The sequence below is a fragment of the Asterias amurensis genome, chromosome 7, assembly GCF_032118995.1.
Source record: "Asterias amurensis chromosome 7, ASM3211899v1".
NCBI classification, from domain to species: Eukaryota; Metazoa; Echinodermata; class Asteroidea; order Forcipulatida; family Asteriidae; genus Asterias; species Asterias amurensis.
Genome location: NC_092654.1, coordinates 11774404 through 11796958, shown reverse-complemented (window position 1 = coordinate 11796958; position 22555 = coordinate 11774404). Strand labels below are relative to the sequence as shown.

The window sequence follows — 22555 nt, the reverse complement described above, 5'->3', positions numbered from 1 at the left end:
TGCAGAACCAAATGCGGTACCTGCTATTTTCTTTTATGCCTACACAATACGCTTTTTTCGCGCACACTGGCCCCTTCCAATCCTAAAAGATCTCATTTCTTTTTCGCTTTTGCTCTGAGGAATTTTGAGCGAAAGATGCAACATTTTTTTTTCTTCAAAATTTATGATCATTTATCACATGGTATGGAGTTTAAACCCCAAATAAACCCCCAAATCGTTAAAGCAAGACCAAACCATTTGCACTTGATGCTGCCCCAAATGTTATCGCATCATGGCTCACTTTATGCACATTCAAAATGCATTCTCAGATTGTTATTCTAAATGTGTATAGTCTTCATACTTTTGTGTGTTGTCCTAGTACACACTTAGATGTGCATCACCTAGATGTGCTCATAGTTAACTTTCCTAACCTGCTTATACAATTCATCTATGGCTTATTATTCAAATTACCTGCCTGCACTCTAAAAGCATTATTTCAATGTGTTGTGCAACGCATTCTGCTAATTTACTCTTCCAATGTGCCCTAATGTGTTCTGTACTGCTTGACGCTCTTAATGTGCTAACCTAATGTGCAGGCGTTGTATTTAAATACATGTACCAATGCTTCTTGGTGTATCTTCTTTATGTGATTGTACAGTCTTTGTCTGCTGAGTGTATTACAGCGAGATGAACCAGCCTAGAAATGTCTCTAAACTCTTGATCAATTTTTAGGGCTGCCAACTCGCACTGATTCTGCAGAAAGTTCCCAGAATAATTATATACAAATCTGTTCATGTTCTGAAGAACAGGGCCCAATTTCATGGCTCTGCTTACCTGCGAATTCTTTGCTTACGATCACGATTTCTCGCTTCGAGCGCCGAGTCTCTGCGCTAGATTTGTAGGCGTAGAATGCCTAGTAACGTAGAGTACGCACGCTCAAAAGACCCAAATCCTTGCTAACCCGTAAAATACGTTTACAGTGAGCATAGAATTCCCTGCTTCCGTAAGCGCCGATTCTGTGCTTACGGTAAGCAGAGCCATGAAATTGGGCCCAGGTTTGAAAATCTCCTGATTATGGAATTTTTCTCCTTGTTTGACTATAATTATAAATATCTTCCAGATTGTTGTACAAAATTAAGAATGTTGGCAGCTCTACAATTTTCAATCTTGCTATGCAGAATTTTCTGTAACATTAACTCGTAAATAGCTGTTTTTTTTCTATTTCAACAGCATTTAGTCAAGTATGACAAACTTTATACCGCTTGAGGTCACGAATCTCAGTATAGCTCTATTGTCTATGGTTTATAGCGTAATATGTCTCTCTTTGATTATTGTCCTAAGCTGGTTATCCCCCAATGAAAATGGTATGATCCAATTCTGAGTGAGAAGTTGAATTGTGAGAGTATTCCATTGGTAGAAGAAGGGACTGTTATTCTATGTTTGTTTTTTCAATCATTGTCAATCAGTATGTTTTTGTTGGTTCACATTTAGTTACAATGTAGTAGTTTCATTGTATGTTTACTCTTTATGCGTTGTTGCTATGTCGATGTACTCTTGTAATGTTAATTATGTAGCTGTGTATGTAATAATCTTAACTCGACATGTCTGTGCAAAAATGTGCTTGGTAAATGAAAAAAACAAATTCCTGGATCACAAATTGTTGAACAAATTTATTGAAAAATGTGACTTCTGAGAAGGTTGCAAGATAATCTCATTATCATGTTGTAGGTATGCCTTGTGTAGGCCTCGTTTTTGAAAGGGCAAGGGCACCAAGGCATTTTCTCCTATGAGGAAATAAAAAATTTCTACTGGAGCATTTCAAAGGCACCAAGGCAATGAAAAGGGGGCATGGAGGCAATCGCCTTTGTTGCCTCTATCAGGCCTGTAGGTTGGATCCTAGTATTGGAAGGAATGATGTAGTTAATAATCCAAATATTGACCCAATTCACCTGACGTCATCATCAGAAAATCTTAAACCCGCCATACTGTGCATTTTAGGCGACGCAGAGTTTACACATAAACCTATTGACCACCAAAATGGTGACCGTGGCACATTCACCGCGCGTGATGTGTGTGCAAGGGGTCAATACTCCCAGTGAAAGGGGTACATCAATTGATTATCACAGGGATTAAAGAAATTGTTCCCCATATCCAGTCCAAACCTCTGCTCCTGCTAGCATTCACACTAAAAGTTGTGTCAGTAAAAGAATGCATGTGATTTTAGTTACCACAGTTTGATAGGTAACAGTTACACTGGTAGCAATCACAGGTGGACAAAAATGCCACCACAAGTCTATTTTACTTTAGTTTTAATATTTTGAACTGATAAATTTTCAGTAACCCCGACTGCACCTTTAAAAAAAGGGAACTTGTGCGATGTTTAATTTTCCAGAGTGGAATAGTGTTTTTGCACAGTACACAGTGATGTCATTGTTCTTTATTGTTTGTTGCACATTAGCATTGTTATGTATCTGTATTGTCAGTTTAAAAACTCATTAAACTTTTGCTCCTATCTTAGTCTACAGTTCATTTTGTTTCCTCTTCATCATTGTCTAGCGTTATCATTGTCTGTCTTTTTTTTCTTTTTTTCTATTTAACATGACTTTTCATGTACATATTTACAATTTAAAGTAGGATTTGAAACGTTGCATGATAGAAGTATGATAAGGTAAGGTTTGCAGTAGCACCATGTGTTCAGCTCTTTTGAGTAGTATGTTGGTATAAAAAAACGATGGTTGACGACTCCATCGGTTCTTATCAGAACCAACAGTTGAACACTACTCCTAAGAGATTCAATAACGAAAACAAGAACGCTAAAAATGCACGCCCTCGATTGGTCAAGTAAGCGTGGGCGTATTCTGCGTGGAGCAATTCAACCAATAGAATGCGTTTTCTTTGCGTCGTTATCGTTTCGTCTTTTTCGTTATCGCTGCAGTGTGACTGGGCCTTAACAATAGTGCCACCGCAAACCTCACCTAATCTTTTTTGCAATGTTACTTTGGCTTAATGCTGAGTTGGAGTATCATTGTCTGGGTCTGGGTTAGGTTTTTGTTGGGGGGGGGGGGGGGCCTTTATTTTGGGATGCACCTTGTGATTAATGTTTTCATGAAAGAATTTATAGGTTGGAGAGAAGTTGTTATTGAGGTAAAATAATACAGCTGCTGTAAAAGTTAAAATGCTAAATAGATTATTTATAATCTATTTAACATATATATGTTTTACGAGCTGAACTTAAAGAAATCCTACAAAATCCATCACCTCAATTTACATGATTTTAATGGATTTAGTTTACACATAGCAAATCAAACAATATGGAATGATAAAAAGTAACCATAAATGGTGAATTTAGGTAAATGGTTAGTATGGGGTTTTTGTTTGTAGTCTGGGTGATTTTTGTCTTTTTGTTGCGGGGGTGGGGGGGGGGGGGTTAGTGAATGACATCCAATCGTCTGTATCAAAGGACACCAAGAGGCATTGCATGTCCAAAGGTAATTAGGGTTTCGTGGTTATGAGCTTGGTAAGTGAATATTCGATGTTAATTTTACCATCTTTCCGAGTAGTGGGTTACCAGGGCAACCGTAGACCGAAGGATTTTGTGATTAGTGTTGTATTCAGTATGTCAACATGAGTGGGGATGGGGGGGGGTCTAGACTGTACAATGTTGCAATTTCACTGATGAAAAATAAATCCTTAATTAAACTGGTCGAATTTGATGAGATACTGTGTAGAGGGCGGACAGGTACACAGTATATTATGTACGCAAATGCCAGGTGAGAAAGTTGCATTGGTTTACCTGAACCGTATCAAACATAGATTTTAGCGCATTTTCAAAGCAAAAGTTATAATTAGCTGTTGCCAACTGCCAACCAAAATCACATGTGGTGTAAATGCAAAACAACATTGTACAGGAAATGTGAAAATGGTTTGTTCATTGCCTCCTGTTTCGACATAAGCAGAGTCTTTCTCAGGGGGGACATGACAACATTAACAGACAAACACCTTTGCGCTCAGAATTTTTGGGACTTGCTAGTGTTCTATCGGTGCATTCGATTAGCTTCCCTGGGTTGACGCCGCGTGGCTGACACTCGGGTGAGCCCCTGACGAGAGCTAATCGAACGATCACACTTGCCCTCTCGTGGTGACGTCTTGCACCGGGGGTCACCCCCAAGTGACCTGTTCCACAAGGAGGGTACTTAGAGCTGACCGGGGTTAGGTAAGCCCCTGGAATGACGTCAAAGCTATTCAAACGTACCGGGGGTTGATCGGGGTCAACCCATGGAAGCTAATCGAACGCACCCAGTGATTCCCTTTTTTTCTAAAGAATCCTTTAGGAAAACTTACGCCATGAACCACTTCCTTTGCATTTTTATTTTCTTTTTATTCAATATGACAATACTAATCGTGTTCATTTGCAACTTTTCAAAAAGGGATTTTCACTTGACCCTGTTATTCTTGACACGGATCCAACACCTACCCAATGGCTGTGTGGAATAAGAAATATGATTTACTGGAACAACAACAAAGTAAAGATAATACAACAATCAAATTTTTGTATGGTTTTCTTTCTTTTTCTCTCTCTCTCTTCTGAATTTAGACTTCTACTATGCAACAATGGTGTTCATTGTTTTAGTGATGACAACACAATGCAGCTGCAGACAGAATATCCACGGGTTAAGAAAAAAAGCTTCATCCCCTTCCCCAGGCCCCTTTCACCCTCTCCCCTTTCCCTCTCCCCATGCCCCTACCCCCTCCCCCTCCCCCCAAAAGAACCAGACAGAATATCATCGAGTTCTTTTTATCATTTGAGTGTGTGATAAGGAAAGATGAGTCTCTGAGTCAACACAACCCTGGGTAAAAGTCAGCCAAGAAGCCTCCATCCGCCATCAGGAAAGAAGATAATAAGTGTACCTTGGTCACTCGGGCGAAAAAATTGCGCTTGACAAAACGGCGGGAAATATTCAGAACGGGATTCTGAATATTTGACAAGTTTGCCTGATGGACTACTGACGGTAACCAAGTGGAAAACAGTATGGTGGCTGGGTGCAACCACGCATTAACAAATTATGTTGCCAAAGTAATTGGACATAAAGCCTAAGGAGATGCGTTACCATGGATATGAGGATGGGAAACCGCTGTCCGTGCTGTGTCCGGGCAGATGTCTCTTTCTGCGACAGTATCCCGTTACTGCTCTGGTTATTTCAGGGGTTTGTTTTTACTACAAAAGTTGTTGCCTCGACCAGTAACTACGTGGATGAATCATGAGATTGTTCCTTGAAGGCAGGGTATTATGTGACCCCTCTTTTCCGCATCAATTTGGCAGGAATTTCCGTTAAGCTTTTAACAGCTACAATCAAAGTGGGAGATTAGCAAAATGAGCTTTGCGGAGGTTCTGGCACTCCGGTTACATTAGGTTTAAGTGGCAAGTGCTGAAGGTCCCAATTTCACCGACTGCTTTAGTAGGCAATATTGCCGCTAAGCAAAAAATGAGCAGGATACCAGTCATAATTGGCACATGTGACATGGTATTTTGTCGGGTAACTTTATTCTAGTTAGCATAATTTTGTTCTGCTTAGCTGGTCAGGCTATTATTCCAATTGACAGGGTTGTACATACAGAGTATTTATGCGGTATTACATTCTTAATACAGTGCAATATTCAAAGGCAGATTTCATCGCAAGAAAACAAAATGATGCAATGAAAAATGAAAAAAATTAAACCTCATCCCACCATTTTGATTACTTATCAGTTTTTATCAATGCACTGTCAGTTCTGAGTATTTATCAGTAAACCAGGAATAGTGTTTTAAGTATAAATGACTTCATCATCATTTCACCAAAGGTTTTCCTGTAGGCGTCGACCTTCGTTGTTGAAGGGCCAGTCATGGTGTTTTGGGGGTTTTTTTTATTCATAAAAGAACCTTCGTGAGATTTTTAAACCAAGAGACTTCAAAGATGACGGGTAGCAGTAGGATGAAGTTCCGACAGTTGTCACTTAACCAACTGTGTGGGTTGACCCATTCAGTCTCTGCTGCCACCTGGAGTTGGCAAAAGTCAGTGGCGTAACCAGAGGGGAGGGGGGGGGGCTTGAATTGAAAATATGCAAACAAGAATCTTGAAAACATGAAATAGCACCCCCAAAAAAACTTTTTGAACTTCATTTCGTCTTGTTAGTTTCCCTCATCCCATTTTAAAAATGTCTGGTTACGCCACTGTCGAAAATATCCCATCGTCTTTGAAATCGTTCAAGAGGCACTAAGGCGTTGACCACTGGCGATGGGTTAATGCTGGAAGCCTCTGTCAAGTTTGGAGGCCTTCTAATCTCCTCAGTATAAAACCCTTTTCAAAAATTCAGTCTCCTTTCCCGTTGTTGATCCATTTTCATCGTCTAGTAACCAATGTTCCTTAGTTGACCTACTTGGGGAAGAGATACATTCTTAGAGGAACCTGCATCTGTGTATTTCATCTGAGGCCGGATCAGAATTGGCCTCTTCGGCTATGGCTATGACTGTTGTTACGGGTGTTGCTAAGGACATCTTATACTTTAATGCATGTTGATGCTGAAATCTAGCTGTAGCCATAGCTGTAGCCACCGATTCAGACACGGCCTCGCCATACCAAAGAGATAGAACCCAGAGAATGCCAAGTGTGTTATCAGTTATTTTTTTCTTGTGTCAATGAACAGCCATTCTCTACAATGCTGAGCAAAAATAGAGTCGGGCACCAGTCACAACAATGCAAACTTAATGTAATTTAGGCTGGTAACCTGATTCTGCTAAGCAATACTATTCTGTGTTTAGCAAGTTTTTACCCATTACTGTTTCAGTGACTAGTCAGCAGGACCTGTTATAGCTTCTTATTTCACTTGTCATCAAGCTTTTCCACAAGTCCGTGTTAAAATTGAGAGATTTTTCAACTCTATACTAAAGCCAACCGGACCACTTGAAGATAAGTTTAACTGGCTCTTTAGTTATATTAACTATAGCAATTGGCAAGCGGACCACTATTCAGGGAGAATGCTGATGACACTTTCTTATAACCATCGACCACATTGGTTGATCAATTTAAATTAACTAGCATAACAGGTACCTACCACAGCCGATCACCATTTGGGAGTTGATGGTATTGGTAGCACTGTGGGCCCAATTTCATGAAGCTGTGTAGCAGAAAATACTGCTTAATTGCTAAGCAAACAATGAGTTGGGCACCAGTTGCCGCAATGTATACAATTGTTTTATGTAATTTGGCTGGTAACCAGCTTCTGTTAAGCAAGATTTGTCTGTGCTTGGCCTGTTTATATGCTTACAGGCTTTATGAAATTGTGCCCAGGTCTCAAAAAGCACACTTCCCTGCAAATGTCAATAACACAGGAGTACTTTGGGTTCTATTTCTATCCTTGACACCAATGTAATATATGTCTTTTGATAACCCAAAAGACTTCTGTTGTGCTTTGTGAGATACTTGAAACAAACGTTAATATATAAAAAAAATGTGTATATGTGTATTTGTCTTATTTGACAGTGTATAAAAAAATGTACAGTACATGTATTGTTAACAGCAGTGTAAATTCAGTGACCTTTTGGAATGGCAGCTGCATGCTCATTTCTCTTTTTAAAAAAACCACATTTCCTCTGATAGTTGTGACATTATTTGTATTGTTTCAATGAAATTTTACTTCTGTGTCACTCATGGATTGTATTTTGTCATTTCTCACAAACTGATTCCATTGCCGTATTTTTAGACACGCTATTTTAATTGGCTCTGCTCAACTTTGAGGATAAAAGGGGAGGGGTACAAATACTGATGTTTTGTAAATAGCCAAACTGCATTCCAGATTTTGGACAGGAAAGGACCGAAATAGTTTCCCCTCTTTTCTATCATGTGTTTTTACAACAACAAAATTTTATCTAAATTCTCTTGATTCTTACATCTTGTCATTTGCTGCCAGAGTTTGTCTATGTTCCTCTTCACCCCCTCCCCCTCCCCCCCCCCCCCCGACACTAATCCTGGACAAGTAGTTATAAATAAATCAAAATGTGAAATTCAAAGTTGTTGTTTTTTCTGATAATGTTGGGTTTAATCGACACATTTTTTAAAGCATGATTACTTAAAGATGGACTATAACGGTACTCCTACATTAAAATCACTATCAGAACTTGTTTATGTTATGTTCAACTATCAATTCATTGTTGTGGTCATGTTTTTCTCCAAATAATTTTGCTACAATTTGACCGAAAAAATTTGACCTCGATTCTTCGATTTTGAAATTTCCCGCCCTGTACTGGTTCCCGGCTATTAAACCAACACTGAAATCCAAGCGGATTTGTAAACCAGCGGACGTCATGAACGCGGTCAAAAAATGGTGATGTCATACCCATGAAGCAACGAGAGTAAACAAAGATTACGCCATGTTACTCCGTGTGTTGTGTATGCGTTTTCATCCACACTATAGGCGTGCGTGTGTGCTACGAAGCTTTTTGTTTCTAATGTATCAGCTATAAATACTGCCGACTATTTGGTTGTTTGTGGATGCACTAGACGTTTCAAAGTTTGTGTAAGAAGCCTGGATCGATTCCGAAATTTAAACCTCTAAGCATCGAGAGAATTCAGGGGGATCTTCTACCACCAGGCCCCAGCCAGTGCTGCTTGTGCATGCTACGACGTCGGCGGGGTCCCTCTGCCGTGGCCCTGGTCGCAAGTGGCCGTGGAACAGCAAAAGAATCAAGTGGCATTACAGAAAAGAGAGGGAGAAAAGCCTGGTAAGTACTTGTTAATAATTTTTAAAAATCTACTACTGAGAAACTATCTCCATTATTAATTCAGGCCCAATACATGTACATGTAATTGTAATAAGAAAAATCTTGTTGTCAAATGACACGATGTGCATGCTCTGAATCTGACCAGACTACCATAAAATAGCTACATAGTGTATTGACTCTGTTGAGTGATGAATCCATGTAGCCACCCAAGTGCTTTAGGCATGTTTATGCCCTGGTTTACACTTTCTGGCATGTTCATGCTCAACCATGTGTGAACACTATATTAATCCATTTAAAAAGTTGATTGTTACAGTTAACAGTTTATTGGCCTCGCTGACATGTATTTATATTGGTCTATACTGGATTGCTGGACATTGTTTTTGCCAAAGCTGCCTAATAATTGTTCGCTTTTTTTTTTAAGGCACAGCTCAAAAATATGTTCAAACTCCCATCCATATAATTGCCCATCCATGGTCATTCAGAATTTTTCTCTCCTAATTCAGGAATTACCAATTCCAGAGAAGTTTAGTCTGAAGTTTTCCTATAGCTGTGTTTATTGGCTTGGCACGGTTAATTATGGAGTGTTTACTATATTTGCATTTGTAAAATAAGGCCAGTTCTTTTTCAGCACTAGTTTTTTTATTTATTTATTTATTTTTTGTTTTTATATTTTTTTGTACAGAAAAAACTCGCAGCTCTACACTACAATGAGAATGCAGGACGAAGACAATGCAGTACGGAGACATGCTAGCCAGAACTAGAAATGGAGACCTAAGATTCTCAATAGCACTTGAGGTAAGTAGTAGGCCTATGCATGCAAATTTTCAGAGGATCAGATGATTTCTTCATTTTTAGTTTTTCAGCTGCCCCTTTGAAAACTGTTCACGGTGATGGGGGGGGGGGGGGGGGGGTGGAGGGGATGGGGTGTTGAATCGCAAGAACCCCCCCCCCTACCCCGATCTGTACCTGAACAGTTTTGTACTAGGTGTAGATCTGGGGGAGGGGGGTGGTTGGAGGTCATGTTTTCTATCAGACATAAAGAAAACCTGCCCCCTTGGTTTGGTTGCATGTGGACTCCTTTTGTACTGGTTTTGCGTTAACTCCTGTAAGGTTATTTTCAAAACTACGCCAACTCAAAGAGAGATTGTCAGTACATGGTGTTACGTCAAACCTTCCGAGATTGTATTTCTGCCTTGTAAATTTTCAAGAAATCCCACATAACGATTATTTGGTTTTGTTTTTTATTTTTCATTAAACAGATACGCATAGAATGCATGCACAATGCACTTGTTCATTGTCAGCAGGGTGACAAGACATGAAAACAACTCCATCCGCAGCTGATGTGTAACCCCCGTGTCATTGACATCAACCTTCACCAGCCGGAAAAGGATGCAACAGCTTTTTTTTTGGGGGGGGGGTGGGGGTTCAAAGGTAGTGGGTTCAACTTTGAAGAAAGAATGACCTGTGTCCAGTTTCATGGATCTGTTCATCACCAAATTCTGTGCTTATGGTCACCGTTCTCTGCTTACGTCCAAACGCTAAATTTCTGAGCTTACTTTGTAAGCGTAGAATGCCTGGTATAAACCAACTATGCACCCATGACGGGCAAAAGCCAAAATTTACTGGTAACCTGTGAAACACGCTTGACGTAAGCACAGAATTTCCTGCTTCCGCAAGTGTCGATTCTTTGTTTACAGTATGCAGATCCATGAAACTGGGCCCTAGCTAGCCTGTACACATTGATTTTTTTGTGCTTTTTTTTGGTAGGGGGGGGGGGTCCATGGTAGTAGAATCAACTTTGTTTAAAGAAAGAATGACCTGTGCCCAATTTCATGGATCTGTTCACCACCAAAATGTGCGCTATGGTCACGGTTCTCTGCTTACGTCCAAAGGCTAAATTTCTGCACTTAATACTTTGTAAGCGTAGAATGCCTGGTATAAACCAAGTATGCACCCATGACCCGCAAAAGCCAAAATTTGCTGGTAACCTGTGAAACACGCTTGACGTAAGCACAGAATTTCCTGCTTCCGCAAGTGTCGATTCTTTGTTTACAGTAAGCAGATCCATGAAATTGGGCCCTAGCTTGTACACATTGATGTGGGTTTTTATTTTATTTTTTATATATATATATATTTTTTTTTTGGGGGGGGTAACCAGGGTAGTACAATCAACTTTGTTTAAAAACAGAATGACATGGTCTGTACACAATGATTTCATTATATTCTTTTAATGTACAACTTAATTTACAATTTACAAAGAGAACCACAGCTAACTAGGTACATAACATGGCTTAGGTTTTTTTTTTTTGGGGGGGGGGAGGGGCGTTGACAGGGTTGTATAGTTAACTTTTTTTGATGACGGACTGTTCAGATGATTTCGCTATCACTAGGCAACCTTTTTTCAATTTTGATATTTTAAACTCAAAAATAAACTATTGTCGTTTGCAAATACATACAGTTTTAGTGTTGTCGTTATTATGGAGGTGTACATGGCTTCTGTTTTTTGTTTTGTTTTTATATTTCTGCTAACCAAGTTGAATGTTGTTACCATGTTAATCATAGTGTATTGTTGACAACAGGGGACAAGTTTATTGCACATAAGTGCTAAATTAATCAATTTGAACCACACACCTAATTTTATAAGCCATAGTAATTTACATTTTGTGTCTTTCAGAGGGGTGGGTGGTTCAAATTAAATTAATCAATTTGAACCACCCACCCATCTGAAAGAAACAAAATGAAATAATATACATGTACATTTATACGTAAATTATTATGGCTTATCAAATTATTTCTCACTCCCTCCGGATCATTATAACTTGGAAAATTGTTACGACTAAACCAAAGCAAAGCTGCCTAATCCGTTGGTGGATACGAAAATCCTTCCACTGTACTGTACACGAGGGTTTGGAAACGTCCTTCGTGTTGCTGCCATCAAACATGATGTCGGTGGCAGCGGTTGAACGGACAAGATAGTCCTAAGCTCACCACTTGCTGATAATCATCATTGCAGTGTTTTCTGTAAAACAAAACAAAAGAATTCATACAAAATTATTAACAAAAGAATTCATACAAAATTATTAACAACAGATTTGTGGTTTGCATGGTGAAGTGTTAATATTGCATGTGTGTACCTGAATTGCTTTAAAACTATACCCATGCCAGAAGGCAATCATAATCCAAAGTAGCAGTTACATACATGTACATGAGATATTTGTGTAGATGCACATGTGTCAACCACCACGCAGTTACTTGGTGGAGAAAAACAACAACATAGGTTATCTACAATATCAGTTTAAATTGATAATGTATGAATTTTGCCAACAAAGTATAAAACGCAAGACAAAAATTACCCCTCCTCTCACATTTCTACTGCCCGCTAAGTCAGTGCATGTGTTGTTCACATACATGTATTATAACGTGAATGGAGGTAAACAATAAACCTTGTCCATCATGTTCGTTCATGTTTTAATTTAGTCAAGGATAGCCTTCAACTATTTTTTGGAGCAGAAATAAACTGATCAAACGAAGCATCATTCAGTATAATTCATGAAACGTTTTGTGGCCTTACCAGTCTGTCTTTAGCCGTCGATCATCAGAGTTTGGCTCATCGTCTTCGGCCTGACGATCATCGTCCCCGGGCTGGTTAACTACATGTACTCATAACACGTCTTCGGCTTCTCTCTCGTCCGGTGAGCTCCCCTTATCGCTAGAGCCCTCACTTTCCTCTGAAGTGCCTCCCTGAAATGCCTTTTCCTCATCTATACTGTGGTTTTCCCAAGACCCGCTGCCATCGGACAGTTTCGCTGTTTTTTTGTGTCAAAAAAATGCAGCCTATAGTGTCCGATGTTATTCCACATTCAGTGTACATTACATGTAAAATGCACGCACACGATCGACCTGACACACTGTGTACAGAGCTTCGGTACGTGGTGTGACGTCACACACTGTGTATGAATGGTTCGTGGGTCACCGGCTTTTGCCGAAACTGAGTTTTCTGGGTCGGAGTACGCCGCGCGAGTTTGTGTTTTTTTTGCATGAAGGTAAAGGTTTTATTGAATACTACTAAAATATCAGTCCTTATTTTACATTTCTTGTACAAAAATAGTAATATTGGCTATATCAATAATCTGTTATAGTCCATCTTTAAGGGATGTTTTATACAGGATAGTAGTATGTAATTTGATTTGTTTATTTTATTTAATCCCAGAAAAGTACATGTGCTGTTTGCTTGAAGTTCATTTTTCTGTACAATAGGTGATTGTTATTTTTTGGAGTGGTTGTGAACTTTTAAAAATTATTGTTAATTGTTTTTAATTCTTGATACGTTTTCAGTAGTTTCAAACAATGGAATACACTGTGGTATACTAATTGGAGAAATTACAGAGTATCCCTACAACAAGATTATCGACTAAATTTCTTGGCCATTGTAAAATGAGTGGAATTCCTGAGGCGAGCTTTTGGCTCCCAAGAAGTCATGTATCACGTATGCGTCATTGAGCTCTGCAGCAGGTTTTCACTGAACATTTGAACTTTTTCTTGAAGAGTTTCTCTTTGAGAATCGAATGATGAGTCGTATCATACATCTTGCTGTAGTGACCTCCTGAAGTCCTTTTCAAAGACAGTAAATTAGCAGGGGTCCCTATTTAGGCATGGCTGTGAAATTGTATCAATTGCATGCACTTAGTGTGATTAAGAACCACCGCTCTGGGGGGGGGGTCCGCAATCTAAGCTAGAAATCTTGGTTTGCAACCCCCCCCCCCCTCCCACGAGTATTTCAAACCACTTTGCATTCACCACCATGCTTATTTTGTGCATTTTTGACCATTTAAAATGGCAGCTCAGCATGAGCTGTGACATGGCATGTTTGCAATATATAAACAGTTTGGGGGCATTGATGGTTGCTTGCACTGCATTGATAACTTGGGTTTCTGAATGCAGACATGACAAGAATAATAACTTTTTCAATCGAGTCTTGTTCGGACAAACTTTGTATGTGTTGCACAGAATTAGTTTGGAGTAGGGCCTATTGGTGGCCAAAGCCATTGGCAGAATATGTCACTCATTTGATACCCAGTACTTGATTGGAAAGCACTGTATGTCTCAATTAGGATCACTCTATGTCCCAATCCGGGCATAATTGCCCCCAGTGGGGAAAATTTGGTTAAGAAGTAGGGCACTGCATATAATATAAATTAAGAATGTGTGACCATTTCTCTTTCATGTCAGGATATTTGACTGAAATCATAAATGAATGATTTTTTAATCTGAAATCATACTTCTTATAAACTTGAATCCACAACCATATTTTTGTGAAAAAAACATGAATCCACAACCATATTTTTGTGAAAAATATATCCATCTGAAATACTTCATGTAAGATAACTTGTCCACATCAAAATTGTGCCCTTGAGTGATGAAATTTTCATGGGTTGGTAACGGAGGATGGAAATGAATGGATGCTTCATAAAACCAATAATTTACTCTTCTGTAACCCTTAAATTGTCTCTGCATAGACCAAAAACATTTGGCTTGGAATGGTTATATGAAGTTGGACCAAATCGCTTGTTGATCTCTTTACCCATTCAGTCTAGCTTGTAGTCATTGGTCAGTCTTGGTTGCTTGGATGTATGTAAGCAATTGCAGGGACCCCGTAATTGTTACCTACTGCTCTGTGTTTCAACACCCATCTGACACCCCTATGTACCGATAACTCATCCTGGGCTCAAAATCATACAGTTGCTTAAGCAGCAAACTGCTTTACAAATTCTTTTACTGAGCAAAAATTAACAGGATACCAGTCACAGCTTGTGGAATTGTGTTTTGGCTGGTTGGCTTATTTTGTTAAGCATACTTTTTGTTTGCTAAAGCTTTGTTGTGTTCCTAAAGCAGTTCCTTAAAATTGGACCATGATCTATACATGGTTGGTTTAGTGTGAGGGTTATAGGGTTAGGGTGAGGGGTGTCAGAACATATAGGGGGTGGAACATAGGGGTGTTGTCATATAGGGATGTCAAAACGAAGGGGTGTCCGAACGTGTCGGTGCATGGTCGGTGTCAGAACCTCAAAATCGGACAAGGCATGAAACATGAGTTGTGCAGTAGCGAGTTCAAGTTATGCTTCTCATGATACCCTTAGCTACAGTGACCATTCCGCAATAGACCCCTAGCATAGACCTTTCGCAAATACTGAGGCGCGAGCGTAAAGCTTGGAATAAGATGCATTGTGGTCTAGCTGGTGATCAATTTTGATCCATATCTATCCCACAATGCACCTCATTCAACAGTGTGCGCTTGTGCAATGGTATTTGCGAAAAGGTCTGTAATGACGTCACACTTGCAAACAGCGCCCTCGCAAAAGGAGGCATTCTGTTTATAATGACAGCTGCTATTTGCTCTTGGTGTGTAAAAAAACCACAGCGTTAACTTAGTGTGCCAGCAGTGTTGAGCATTATGCCAGGGGTCTAATAAAGTGATGTGCTCGCTGATCATGTCCTTAACAAAACAAATCAAAAGACCTGGAAGAACTTATCTTGCCATTCAGTTTTCCAATGTAGATTAATCATGTTCAATTCAGATACTTAATTCACCACTAGTGTATACCTTAAGATTGTTTTTGTATTAGTCAGAAACTTTGCCGAGAGGCAGAAACAAAAACTTAATGTTTGTACTGTAGTATTTGGGTTTGTTGTACTAGTTTTTAATTGAACTTTTAAAAAATTACCGCCAAAACATATGAGTGTTTCTGATGCAGATGCCATTGGAATTTTTGAAGTGTGTTTAAATTGTTTGGTTTTGAAAACTACTGTTTCACTTTGACTGTTTTCAAGTAGTGTATTATACTTCTATTCTGCCGTGTTTACCTACATTATTACCAACAGTCTATTACGCGTGTAGTGTGTTTATAAGTGTGTTAATAATGTTGACTTGCTTGGTGTGTCTCTGTAGTTGTTTACACACACACACTGTGCTTGTGTTTTACTCTTACGAAGCATGTTTAATTACTTGGGGTGTGTATTGTATGTTTTTTGCCAACGATGTGCATAAAGATTTCATCAAATGAAATAATTAATTTATACGTTTTGTGAATTGATCAGTACAAAATTTATATTAAAAAACAAAAATATGATATCTGACAATCATTGACATTCTGTCTGAGGGGAACAAATCCAACGCTCAAATCTGAGCGGATTGCATTTTACCCTGTCACATAAATATTGTAACATCTATTTATTGTAAATTAATTTAATATAATTCATGCAAATTTGAAGAATCTTCAAAAGTGTAAAGTTGGGAAATGACAGGAATAAATGATGAGTAAGCAATACATTATCCCGATAAAAGAATCTCTTTGTTTTTTTACTTTCGTCTCTCTTTTAAAATGGCCGCCTAACGGAAACTTGTGTGAATCTATAAAACTGAACAATAATCGGTGATAATTTTTTAACATAAGATCGTTAATATCGAAAACAAATCGAAGGTCTTTCAACAAAGTAATTTTAACATTTTGTTTACAGTTAAAGTGTTCATACATAGGAACTGTCATCAAAATATATATTTTTTTTACAGATATTATTTGTAGACCTTTATCACTTTCCATCATCCTTAGGGGTGGGGTCCTCAAGTATCAAACAATTTTTCATCATGGCTTTATTGGTTAACAAACATGATTGTTTCAAGAAACTAGTGGGAGCTGAGACAAAATCAACATTGGAGTGTTCAAAACAACAAATGTCTGGTGTATTTTTGAAGGCAAACACACACTCCAGTTTTGGTCAGGTTTGTGTAGCGGGGTCCTTTAATTTTAAGTACCAGCTAACCCAAGTTGGGCACTTGCTATACCTTTCAATAAAGTATAGTACCCAGTTATATAATGGCACATCAAACGTGTATTGATCACACTTGTGTACATGCCCACATGCTACACGATTGTGAATGTACCAAGAATTAACCAACCAATCAATTTTTCAATAATCGGTAGTTTATCCCTTTCAATTTGTTAATGAGTCAAAACAAAAGCGCTCGCGTTTCGCAAAAAAAACATTGTGATGCAGTCTATTATAACCCCATCAATTCAATGCACCTATCCCCCTCAAATTTAAAGTGAGCGCGCACGTTTATTGAGACCTTGCCTGATTTATAACTCAAGGTGCATGGCGTGTATTTTGTATCATCAACAACAAATGGCGACTTTGGAGAGGTATGAGAGAAGCCGGTCTGTATATAAAATCTTCAGGGAGGGCGAAGTTACTCCCTTATGTTGAGCGGGAAATTGTCCTGAACGTTAACTTCAAACGTGAAGGCTAAAAGCATGGCATCAAATGCACAAAACTGCAGCTCCATGAGCGGAGTTTTCAGCAGAGAAGGCCGATATGATTTCAGATCAGCAGTAGCGCCGCTTCGTTCTACCAGTGAGTCGATTTTGTTTCTCTAAACCACAATTAATTTCTATCAAATCTATGTACCGTGTATGAATTTCTCCTTACAAATTTTTGCAAGAAGGTTGAACTTTTTACGACATACTTTTTCTCTTTTGAAGGCGTTGTCGTTTATTTCCCTTTCGTGCCTGGGTGCAGAAGTGAACAAATAATCCGCCATGACACCCTATGTGGCATAAGTCAAGTCTGACGACCGTATTACTATGGGATAGTAGGCGGGGCCCTGTATATAACTTCAACACAATTTCACTGTGAAAATAGAGCAAGGACCAGCAATGATGTGAGTGACTTCGTATAAGGGGTTTATTGATAAAAGTCATCCTATGTTGACATATTGCCTTTTATAGGCAGGTCCTTAACATGAGAAAGAACAAAAATAGGTAGATTCGTCACATTTTCTGCCTCTTTTTTATATGAAATCACCCTTCTAATCTTTCACTGAAACAAGTAATTCAAATATCTTCAAATATCTTCAAATATCAAATATAGTAAAGTATTTAATTAGCACATACATTTAAGATAAAGTACAAATTTCTTTAAAAAAAAATAGCCTATGGAAAAATGGGATTGGCTTTTTTAATAATAAAAAGCATGCTACTGCAGAGTGGTGCATTAAAAGTTGATTGAAAATCATTAACACTTGACAAACGCGATGGTAAGTGCTATCATATTGATTTGATGCTGGAACTCTCCCCACCAAGTCACATTCTCAACATCAACTCACTCCAGACTTTCAAGTTTCAAAAAACCCATCTTGTTTCTACTCACCCATGAACTGTTCATTTTTTAGCATTCTTTAGCAGCACATTATAGACCATATTGAATATGACGTCACGCGGCTCAAATATCTGGCCTACAAGATGGTGCGTGTGCGTGCGTGTGGGCGTGCATGTGCCGTAGAAATCAAACAGGGAATGTTGCGTGCTGAGTGCTTCGATGATGTACCCGTTTGGACGCGCATACGGTTTTCCCTACAAGATGGCGACTTTTCATAGCAAAAAGGGGTTATTCAATAAAGTCTATTGACCCCTTGCATGCGCGTCACACGGGGCGACTGGTGCCACGCTCACCATGTTGGTGGGCAAGTTGGGTTTACGTGTATTAACGCCGCGTCGTCTAAAATACGCACTTCACTGCATATCGCACAGCAAACTCTATGCATAGAGTTATATATTAAAACGCACAATAAAATTGCCCACCAGTATGGTGCATTCAAGATTTTTCTGATGATGACGTCAGGTGAAATGGGTCAATATTGGAAAATACGGTTTATTATGCAATATAGCTTGTTGAGATTTAGGGCTAAGGTTTACCTAGAAGGCAGGGTGTACTTTTGGCAATTACTCCACAACTTCTGACAAACTTTATTAGTAGACAGCCCTAGAGAGATATTGTTGATATTTGAGAGGAACAGGTCAAATTCAATGCCATTTTGATTAAATATCATCATCACCAACAATTCAGGAATTAACCATGATTCTCTGTACACAAATGTGCAGAAGATTACAATAGATGTATTGAATGTTTTGGGGGATTTTGACAAAAATGTTACTTTTTGAAGGGCATGAAACAAAGTGATTTTAAACTTGCCATTTCTTCCATTTTCATAATAAAAGACTCTATCTGGTGGAAAATGAGTGAATCTTGAAATGGAATTTGACCTTAGAGTTCCTCCATTTAAATCTCCAGGCGGCTGTCTTTGATTTCCTAAAGCCACTAGTGAACAATCTTACATAGAGTGTTTGAATAACATTGAGTCCTTGCCAAGTCCTATGTGAGATCATTGTACAGCGATTTGACACTTAGTATGAACTAAAAAAAAACAGTTGTAAAATCAAATTTTAAGGACTTGTGCTTTTCTTGGCCCGCAGACAGAAATAATCTGTCCAATATTATTATTAAAAACTCTCAGGTTTTGAGTTTTAAGTCAATGTAGATTCATGTAAAATTTATGTTTTGTGGATAACTAATCCATTATTAGGTTTTTATATTTGTTTATTACTGGACAATAAATTTATGAATAACAAATGTATTTAACTATCAACATTTCATGAAGTTTATTATTTGTGGAAGCAGATCGCAAATGAAAAGTTTTAAAAAATGCTCAAAGCAAAATTAGAACAAGTGCGTGGGAAAACCTATAAAACAGGACAATACCCAATACAAAATTAAACAATATCAGTTTGTGTATCCAGTAATTAGAACTCAATTTCATAGAGCTGCTCGAGCACACGAATATTGTTTTAAAAGTAATTGCTTGGCAAATAAAAGCAAGAACCTGTCACAGATTGTATATGAGAAATGGCATTTTGGTTGTTAATCATATTTTGGTAAGCATAATTTTGTTGTGCTTAGCTACTTTTTGTGCTCAAGCAGTGACACTTGTGTCCTTAAAGGGAAGGTACACTATTGGTAATTGTCAAAGACCAGTGTTCTCACTTGGTGTATCTCAACAAATGCATAAAATAACAAACCTGTGAAAATTTGAGCTCTATTGGTCATCGGATTTCGGAGAAAATGGTGAAAGAAAAAACACCCTTGTTGGACGAATATGTGTGCTTTCAGATAGGAATAAAAGACTTTTAGCTAGAAGTCTTTTATTATTTTAGTGAGAAATTACCTCTATTTCAAAAACTATGCTACTTCAGAGGGAGCCATTTCTCATAATGTTTTGTACTATCAACAGCTCTCCATTGCTCGTTACCAAGTCAGTTTTTACGTTAATATTTGTTTTGAGTAATTACCAAACGTGTACCTTCTTTTTAAGCAAGACACTTAACCATTGTTTCGTCCTTCAGATGGGACGTAAAGCCGTTGGTCCCATGTGTTGTGTAGCATATGTAAAAGAACCCAGTGCACTTATCGAAAAGAGAAGGGGCTCGCCTCAGTGTTCCTGGCTGTGGCTGCTGTATGCGCCGTAGCACCTTGTAAACCCTAGTAAGGTGCTAACCAATTGGGTCTCAAAATTCATCATTGCAATAACCTATCTTTCTGAAAGTTTGTACATATACTCAGCACCTTGAGTACCTTGTTTGGTAGATACGTGCGCCATATAAGACTTTGATATTATTAATATTTTTATATATAGATACATAAATTTGTTAGCTGGGCCAGATTTCTTAAAGGAGCACGTTGCCTTGGATCGGATGAGTTGGTCTATAAAAAGCATTTGTAACCGTTTGTTATAAAATGTATATGGTTAGAAAGATGGTTTAAAAGTAGAATACAATGATCCACACAAATTTGCCTCGAAATTGCGTGGATTTACTTTTACTTTGCGAACTAACACGGTAGGCCATTCATGGGAGTCAAAAATTTGACTCCCATAAATGGCCGACCATGTTTGTCGACGATGTAAAATAAAAACCACGCAATTTGGAGGCATGTTTGTGTGGATCATTGTATTCTACTTTTACAACATCTTTCTTACCATATGCATTTGATAACAAACGGTTACAAACGCTTTTTCAAAGACCAAGTCGACCGATCCAAGGCAACGTGTTCCTTTAAAGGCTGTAAGTACAAAGCACCGAAAAACATCTTGCTTAGCAGAAAGATGTTAACCAGCTCCAAATCCCATGAAATTTACATTGTTACGACTGGTGCCCCACTTATTTTTTGCATAGAAGGACTTCCTAACCACTTTAGAAAATTTGACCAAGTTTCCTTAAACAGTGCAAAATACTTAATTTTCATCCTCGGCTTAGAAATGCCTGCAGTGAGCCTGTGAAAGGTCACATGATCAATATAGGCAAATTTCAGAGACACTAATTGAGAAAGGACCTGTAACCAGGGGTCGATTTCACAAAGAGTTAGGACTAGTCCTAACTTAGGACTAGTCCTAGGAGATATACAAATTGCATTGATAGTCCTAAGTTAGGACGAGTAACTGGTCATAACTCGAGATAAGAATAGTCCTAACTCTTTGTGAAATCCACCCCAGGGCCCAATTTCATAACAATGCTCACTGCTGAAATCTGCGCTTACGGCCAGAAGTCATGCACTTTACATGGCCAGACATGATATTTTGCCTAGTATGACTTCTGACTTTTTTTGTCTTTTTCCCCTTTTGATCAGGAACAAAACGTGAAGTAGCCTGAAAAGTTGATTAAAGCCTACGCCATGTCTGAATGTAGGTCAGCCCTTGAACTTGATACAAATTATCCAACTTTTTTTCCCAAGGACCAATTATCTTGACTGCTATTGTGCCAGAAGCCCAGAATTCTGTGGTCAGCAGTGCTGTGAAATTGAGCCCCAATGAATTCCTTGTTTTTATGTAGAAAGTGGATAATTGCCCATTCTATCTGTGGCCACTTAGCGTCTTAATATCTCCTACTACGAGGGTAACACTTGCCCTTATACTGAAGGGCATGGCCTGGTCAAGTATTGTACGGAGTTGAACATTGGGTCTTGTGATTTCCTTTCCCTTACACACATTAAAGACCAGTTGCAGGCAGATACGTGATACACTCAATCTCACAAAGCAGTAACGAGTTTCCACGCCATCGGTTATTCAAGTATTTGCGAACAGTTTCATTTTGATTTACGGTGTAACGGTGTCGGGTACAATGTGGAATCCTACCCATAGTGTAATTTGGGAACATCACTGGACAGAAATTGTGCCGCTTCTTGTGAAATGTGTTTAAATCGAATTACATTTTAATAAGGGTCACCCCAATTTCAAATAGATGTTTTGGACTTTGGTTTAAAATCATGAGATGTTGGAATTCAAAGGCTATTTATTATTTCTTTGAGCTCTTTGTGTGATGAGTCAAATCAGTGTAGTGATGGTTTTGCAAAGTAGTGGATGTGACAACTCATAACAAAATCATGCACTTTTGGAAAATAACTCAAATATCAGCCTTATGATGTGAAGTCTTCAATATTCTGTTTGTTTCTACTATAGGCAGGCAGGGCTTGAATTTAACACTGGAACACAAGACCAGTGGTTTCAGTGTCGTGCCAGTGGACTGGGCCAGTGGACTTATGATCGGACAAGTCAGGTGGACTTGTAGTTTTTCAATTGATTAACGATATGTACCTCATTGTAATTATCTTGATTCTTAAACAGAAAAACAATGCTCAAGTGTTGGCTTTTTGTCTGAAAAATACAATTTCAATCTTCTGAGTAAAACTGATTACCTCAAACAACAGATGTTTTTGTGCATTCAAGTACATGTTGTTGGGGCTCAGTAAATTTTCTTTCATCATGATTCTGGTCTTTTATAAACAATTCTAGTCCAGTAAACATCTTGAGCTACAAGCCCTACGAACTTAGACTTGTGGATTTTTCTCCCAACATGAAGCCCTGTAAGGCCCTGTTTATGTGTTATTTGAAATCTCTTCTTCTCATATATTTGATGAGCAAATAAAACCAGTTTTGGC

General features: G+C 38.5%; 1 protein-coding gene and 2 long non-coding RNA genes across 3 annotated transcripts in view; 2 read left to right on the top strand and 1 right to left on the bottom strand.

Moving 5' to 3' along the window:
* LOC139939519 (CUGBP Elav-like family member 1) overlaps positions 1–4750 on the top strand; it is a 122328-nt gene extending 117578 nt beyond the window's left edge. Inside the window, exon 22 of the mRNA XM_071935488.1 lies at positions 4574–4750. The gene's annotated coding sequence lies outside the window, so the exon portion shown is untranslated. The remainder of the gene's footprint in view (positions 1–4573) is intronic.
* Positions 4751–8111: 3361 nt separating this feature from the next.
* Positions 8112–10517, top strand: LOC139939523 (uncharacterized). The gene is made up of 3 exons (XR_011786323.1): positions 8112–8734; positions 9417–9529; positions 9994–10517. It is a non-coding gene; the product is annotated as an uncharacterized lncRNA (long non-coding RNA).
* A 139-nt stretch (positions 10518–10656) lies between these two features.
* Positions 10657–16064, bottom strand: LOC139939524 (uncharacterized). Its single transcript, XR_011786324.1, has 2 exons — positions 12306–16064; positions 10657–11753 (listed from the first exon to the last, which is right to left on the bottom strand). It is a non-coding gene; the product is annotated as an uncharacterized lncRNA (long non-coding RNA).
* Between the last annotated feature and the right edge of the window lie 6491 nt (positions 16065–22555).